The sequence below is a fragment of the Triplophysa dalaica genome, chromosome 11 (assembly GCF_015846415.1).
Source record: "Triplophysa dalaica isolate WHDGS20190420 chromosome 11, ASM1584641v1, whole genome shotgun sequence".
NCBI classification, from domain to species: Eukaryota; Metazoa; Chordata; class Actinopteri; order Cypriniformes; family Nemacheilidae; genus Triplophysa; species Triplophysa dalaica.
Window position 1 is genome coordinate 247,501 of NC_079552.1, and position 7,500 is coordinate 255,000.

At 39.7% G+C, this 7,500-nt stretch overlaps 1 protein-coding gene across 4 annotated transcripts in view; it reads left to right on the forward strand.

Annotated features, from left to right (window-relative positions):
• Positions 1 to 3,210: 3,210 nt before the first annotated feature.
• dntt (deoxynucleotidyltransferase, terminal) overlaps positions 3,211 to 7,500 on the forward strand; it is a 67,254-nt gene continuing 62,964 nt past the window's right edge. The window contains exons 1-5 of one of the 4 annotated variants that reach the window (XM_056760158.1): positions 3,211 to 3,308; positions 4,272 to 4,345; positions 5,384 to 5,474; positions 5,606 to 5,693; positions 7,052 to 7,172. The gene's annotated coding sequence lies outside the window, so the exon portion shown is untranslated. Of the gene's footprint in view, positions 3,309 to 4,271; positions 4,346 to 5,383; positions 5,694 to 7,051; positions 7,173 to 7,500 lie in introns of all 4 variants that reach the window. The other 3 variants (XM_056760159.1, XM_056760161.1, XM_056760162.1) reach the window with 3 other exon arrangements.

A 7,500-nucleotide genomic window follows, 5' to 3' on the forward strand; every position in this document is an offset into this window, starting at 1 on the left:
AGTACAAGAAGCAAAACTGTGAGGGGCTTGAGGAGAAAGTGTGTGCTCGGTCTCACTGGCTGATACCCCAGAGTGCCTACAGGGAAAGGGTCCTGATCTGTAATAATCTGGCGTCTCTTCTTTGTGCCATAAAATGACGGTGTTGGAGGCCCCAGAAGAAATGGGAATAGACATTCAGCAACGGTTTGTAGAGGTCTTCTGGTCGGGACAACACTGGCTCTATCTCCTCAGGGGCTCATTGACATCAGGTCACGGACAGCACAAAGACTCCTGTATGGGGGAGACGCTGTGGTTACCTGTGGCCTTCTGAGAAGAGGGAGAAAGATGGGGCTTGATCGTCATTTGTTTCTATTAGATGGTGATAAACTGACATCCTTTCACAGGTCAATGACTGGATTAAGACTATGTGGAATTTAAAGCTCATTCATCCTCAGCGGATAAAGGAAGAGCCGTTGCTTTTTTTTTGGTGGGGCATCTGGCCTCTGAGGACGGCTGGTTGTCAGCAGAAAATTTGGCGGTAAATCTTGGAATAAATTCTTTATGAGTAGCTCAGAGACTGTTGACCGGGGTGAAGGAACGACTGCTGCAGAATTATATCATGTCATTGGATGTTACCGGAGAAGAGGAAGTAAGGAATCTTCAGTGCAGTTGAGAAGAAGCAGTTACTGTGTGTGTAAACGCTCTTCATTGTATTCGACTTTTCTCCTAAAGGTAGCTGGAGGACCTTGTACAAACGTTCTGGAGACCTGCAGTGGTGGATTGTTCATGGCATGGTATAATAGCTACGAACAGACATTGTTCCACAGGAAGAGAAGGGGTGCACTTTCTGTGAACAAACGGAAACCGTTTTTATTTATCATCTGAGTGTGAAAGACTTCTTCCTTTGTTTAGTTTTTTGGCAGAGAATCAGGGGAAGGTTCTTTATATTTACAGTTCAAAGTACGAACGCTCCAATAAGGAAACCAATGTTTTGGTGAATTTTGATTTTGGCCAAGCTAAGATGGTTACTTAGTTGTCCTGGAAAAATACGATTTCTGGGATGGGGCAGATTGATATGACATTGATTTTTAGGGCTTTAATAAAATCTCGCATTAAAGTCAAATTTGCTTTTTACAATTTTTTTAATGGATATTGAGAGCTTTCATTATAAATGGGGCACTAACAACTGCATTTGTGAAGTCCACTTTAATGGTTCTGTGAACATGTATGTATGAATATTGACTCATGAAAAGGTCCTCTCTTTTATCCTCTTGTGATGCGATTACATGAAGGGTATAATGTGTTTTTTAGGATGTTACTGTGGATTTTTCTTTTTTAATTATCATATCTTATATATAGAATTCTTGTAACTGTTTCACAAGTATTGCAATTCTAAAGAAAAAGAAGAAGTAAGGGAGAAGAAAAGGAAAAGGAAGTGGAAAAAAAAGAATAAAAATTGGAAAAATATCATTCTTCTGTTGGTTAAACAGATTTTTAAAGTAAAAAAGTATCTCTCTCTCTCTTTCTCTCATCCGTAGAACAGGTATATTCTTTATATTCTTTACAAACCGATGGAAGAATGTTTGTCTGATGTGTGTATAGTTTGGACATGAGATGAAAAAGTGTAGCACTGTTTCCCCTTGATTTTGTGTTTTGTGTAGAAACACTCGCTCTTCTCTCGCTGTCCATGTCTGTGTGATGCAGAGGTGATGTCACACTTTATTTAATGCAAAGCCAAAGGTCTCTCTGTCTCAGAAGCCAGCGTGTTTAACATGGTTAAGAAGTCAGAATGGATGACACACCGTTGCACGGCTGCTTTTAGATGCAAAACTTTGATGTGCTTATAGTGCAGTTTTAGCCCATCTGTGAACACTCAAATGATCTCAAAGCGAGACCAGCATCCACTCACAGTTACTTTGGGCCAGTACGGTTGGCTGATATGAAGCACATTCTGACATGTTTCTGAATGAAAAAAGAACTACATCCTGTGGTCCACTTCAATGGGTTAGGTTCTTTTAAAGAGGATTCAAGTTCAGTCTTCCATGTGCACGTGGACACTTTTAAGCAGAGGATCTGTTCAACTTTAACCCCAGGACAGTAGATTCACTTTGTATTTATTACTACTGAGGTGCTGCTCACATCAATGCCATCTCAGAGGTCAGTCTGTGTCTGTCTTTACTCCCACAGAGACTTCATTTTGTTGTGTTTCATCACATTTGTGCAAAAGAACCACAACCACAGAGACAGGAGAGGTATTTGAGGACGGAGTTTCTCAGAAGGAACTGAGTGATACTCATTAAAGCATGTGGTTATAAACTCGAACGCTTTTAATAACAGTCATCATTTCCTTCAAAAAAGCACTCTTGCAAAACCAGCTAAGATGTGTGACATATATATCATAGACATCATCCACAGCTCAATGAGAAGAGCTTCAGGTCTGTTGTCCATCTTTAACTTTGGATGGATATTGTGAAATTATCTCAGGCTGTCAGAACACAGCTGGAGATTCACACGCATGTCATTACTGTCAATCATCATCATTTATACTGTGAATGATGTCTTTAAAAGCACAGGCGTGACATCACAGGTCGTGTGTATGTACCTCATCTTTATGAATTCTGTACTGTTTATTCACACACAAATGGAAAGGAACACAAAGATTAAAGTTGCTGTGAAACTTCACCAACGACTGAAGTGTCTTGAGGGGATTTCTAGTGTTCTGCCTATAAATGACAAATCGCAGCATTCCAGCCAATAATAATCTCTGAAAATATCATTTTATAATGTGTCTGTGTCATTGTTTTGTCTCAATATGCACACCACAAATGTTTTTTTTTTCAAGGCTTCTTTAATAAAAGTGACTTAAATATCTGAATTTAACTAAGGCGTAGTCCTGGTTTAAGATAAGCCTTGTCTGCGGAACAGGCCAATCACTGAATATTCAATTCAATTCAATTCAATTCAAGTTTATTTATATTGCGCTTTCTCACAATGTGTATTGTTTCAAAGCAGCTTTACAGGGGCAAACAGGAAAAACAGAAAAGTTCAAACACAGCACAGTGAAGCTTCACTGAGCGCGATCTTATACTGACACCGTGTGGCTCATGTGTGACACTGCAGTTGCTTCCCCTCAAGACAAGAACCGCCCACTGAGACCCGCACAACTGACTGACATGTAAACTGGCCAACCACCGAAAAGAAGTTGTAGCCAGCCAATAAGATTGATATTTTGGAGACTGGAGGTTCATTGCTGTGTTTCGATTACATCATCTGAAGGTGAATTAAGAAGAACATTTGAAAATTCTTTGAGAGAAAAGAAGTAAAAACAGGTATATCTGCAACGTACTGCAAACCTTATTGGATGCATTGCAATCTGACATTTAGATACACATTTAAACCAAATAATATGTTATAGAATGACATAAAACGCAAACCTGAAAGAGTGAAATATGTCCGGAGCTTCTCAACCTTTTTTATCGCGAGCCGGTTTTGATATCGTGTTCGTACACTACAGTCTCCGTAGCCGGTGTTTATAATTGACTGGATCGCGGGAACCGCAGCGACGGCACCGGACCTGTTTGAGCCGCCATGTTTGATTGCTCAACGGACGGAGGGCATCAGGAATTTGGAGACCACTAAAAAAATGGAGGCCCCCTCAAATAAATAATAAATTATCGACCATATCTGTATCGGCCGATAAATGGTCCTTTTTTATGTTCTCAGTGTTGGCCGATAATAAAATGTATTATTATATTATAGCCGATAAATAATTTCCTCTGGTGCTGTAAGCGGTGGTTTAGTGGTTAGCACGTTCGCCTCACACCTCCAGGGTTGGGGGTTCGATTCCCGCTTCTGACTTGTGTGTGTGGAGTTTGCATGTTCTCGGGGTTTCCTTCGGGTTCTCCGGTTTCCTCCCCTGGTTTAAAGACATGCATCGTAGGTTGATTGGCATCTCTGGAAAAATTGTCCGTAGGGTGTGAGTGCGTGAGTGAATGAGTGAGTGTGTGTGCCCTGCGATGGGTTGGCACTCCATCCAGGGTGTATCCTGCCTTGATGCCCGATGACTCCTGAGATAGGCGCAGGCTCCCCGTGACCCGAGGTAGTTCGGATAAGCGGTAGAAAATGGAATGGAATGGAATGTTCATCATTATAACATTATAATGAATATGACTTTAGAAGAACTTTAGAAAGCTTTATTCTCACGACTAACAGCAGGTGGCACCGTAACACAAACATCTGAAATAAAGTCTGCATGTGAGAGTTTATCATGTCCTCTCTGTCTCATTGTACAGATGAAGAGTGGAGATGATCAACTTCAGGTTGTGTTGAGATCGTGTTTGAGGAAGATATACAGTGTTTGTGGCTGGTAAGTTTGATTATTTGGTCGGTGGTGTTTTCTTGTTTAAATATGATCAGAGGAGTGTTGGTATGCAGATGATTGGGGATTGGGGTTTTTAATGTATGTCTAAGTAAATTATTATTATTTAGTCTGTTTTTTGGTCTGGCAGGTAAAAAACACAAATTAGAATCACTTGGAGTAGTAACAGCACCATATTTCATGATTTGTTATTTATCTGACGGATTTAGTTTGTTTTAATTTAGACTTAAACTTAACATTTATCATATTCTTTATGTTCTTTCAATATTTTGTATCCACATTACATTTCACATAACATCTAGAAACCACAAAGGTGCAGATTTATTATTGATGAGAGTGTCATTGAGAGATTAAAGGAGACAAATGTAATCTAACTTCTCTTTTAGTCCCTCTTAAAGAGAAACCTCACCTGTACCTGCCTAAAAATCTAGTTTAGCCTTTTGACAGGGAATAAAATATGGAATATTTGTCCCGGGCAGATTCTTGGCAGAGTGAATTATTGATGTTGAGCTTCTCCGGGACGTGCCGGTCCGACACCCTGGAAGCACAACTGCATATTAATAAAGCCAGCATTCCCATAAGCGAGAACCCCGGAGTCCTTCATCTATACTTACTCCATCCAAAACTGAAAATAGTCAAAGACATCTGACGAATAAAATATCAAAAGCACAAGCTGAAGATCCATTCTGACCCCGTCTCCCCTCTTAAAGAAACTGAAACTTCAGCTTTCTGTAAACTAAAGAGATTTATGTCATCCCTGTTCTTGTGCACATTACTGTGATGATGTATTTCCTTTTGAAAAAGGAAGTTGTGGGATATAGTTTTTAAATTCTGATTCACAATTAAGATTATTAATAAATGTTAAACCTGTCATAACAAAGTTAACATATTCATTGACAAATAATAACAGTTCCATAACTGACCATATAAAGGAACATTTAAAAAAATGCATTTTGATGGAACATTGACTGTATTATTTCATTGAATACCTTAATATATGTTATTGAAACTGCTCATTTTTCACAGCATACATGTTTTCTGTCTGGACCAGAGCCAAACCCGCACTGAGATGAAGAATTGAGAGGAAGTGACTTTACAATTACACAAAGTCTACAGGGTGAAACCAGTTAACCCCGACACACACACACATGTCTGGTTTACTATTTCTGTGGGGACAGTCCATAGGCGCAATGTTTTTTTATACTGTACAAACGTTCTTTTTGGCCTTTTGCATATTTATATGGATAGGACACTGGAGAGTGAGACAGGAGATTATGGGATGCGAGAGAGGGAATCGGAAGCGGGGAAAGGACAACGTGCTGAGTTTCAAACTCAGGTAGCCGGAAGTGCTGCTGCACAACATTTTGACACACAGTCCACTGGAACACTTGGCGCAAACTGGCCCTACTCCTAACCCAACCAATACACCTAAAGATCAGAGAAAACTTTTTGCATTTTTAGATAAAAAAATATTGTTTTGTACAATTTCTAAACCTTTGTGCCCGTGGGGAACTCAATTTTGGTCCCCACAGTGACACGAGTCCCCATGAGTTGATGTGCATTCAGCTTTAGGTCCCCACCGGGATATAAAAACATGTCCACACGCACAGTGCACAGAGTGTCATTGGTGTCTGAAGCAAACGGAGCATCTCTGATGTGTGTGTCACAGAGATAAACATGAACACAACACACTCAAACTAAAGCAGCAGTAGACAGTGAGTGTATATGTGTGTGTGTGTGTGTAATAGAGATGTGAAGGCCTTCATTGACCAGTTGATCTTCACATATGGTAGTTTGCGTCCATTCAGCAGCTAATGAAGGGTTTCTTCATAGCGGGAAGCTCATTACCTCACTCGTGTCGTCCAGATGGTGAAGGACTAGAAACACAACCGTCTGCTGAACTACACATATCAAATCTGCTGCTCAGAATATCATATCTAACGCTGAACTGAGATGATTATCAAAGACTTTCAGCGTTATAAACACCAAAAATGCGTCAAATCACGTAATTCTAAGGGATATTTCACTACCAAATCTACATTTCCCCATGTTTTACTCACCCTGACTGAAGCTAGACATCAACGTTAATATCGGTGTCAATAAGGATATTTATTTTTAAGAAATGCATGGATTCTCTTCAGATGAACTTTTCTGTGTTAAGACCACAGCGCCACGTCGAGCAGTTCTTTGATCGATGGACGTACTTTTTGTAGCTTCAAAAAATCAACACCCGTTTACTACTATTCTTCCGCAGTAAAACGGTGTTATTATCACTCCGACTGCATTATTCTTCCAGAAGAAAACTATATTCAGTTAGGATGTCTTATGGGTGAGTATAACATGGGGAAATTTTGTTTTGGTAGGGAAATATCCCTTTAATCATGTAGAAGAATGTGCACATGCATGAACAGAGAAAACATCCATAAATTGAATATATTATACATTAATAATGACGTCAGAATATGAACACGTGAATTTACATATGCATGAAAAAGCACATGACATATAAACCGTAATAAACTATACAAATCTGAAAGCTTCAAGAGGAGTCTGCTCTCGCGAGATTGTGATGTCAGACGCAACAGTTAACATATGGCACAAAAATACACTGCACAATATTTTACACACCATTATAATCTTAAAACAAATTTAACACTGTAAACAACACAGTCTTTGTTTGTATTCATTCCACAGACGCTTGTGGAGAATGTATGCGCATGACATCAAAGACAGAAACTAAACGCACAGAAGTTGGGATAAAACAGTCGCTTCAGAAATCACAGGTGTTTAACGACGAGTTCCCACAGACGTGAAGGCAAGAGAACATTTCTGGACAACACGACGATATTTATACTGAACTTCAATCTGTTAATATTAGAGAACTTGGTGTAATAAATCTTTGCATGAAATGAAGGGGCAGACTGACCGGTGGGACATTCTGTCAAAGTCCAGAACGGCCGTCCCACTAGGGGCGGACTGGCCAGCTGGAGTACCCAAACTTTTCCCGGTTGGCGTATTATTAACATGAATGAAAGCAATGTGAAGACATTAGCGAGTCGGACAGATTAAGCTTTTCAGTCCTCCCCTGTTGAAATGTAGATTTGAGAATTAAGTGTTGTTTTTCAGATTGAACATAAAGCCTC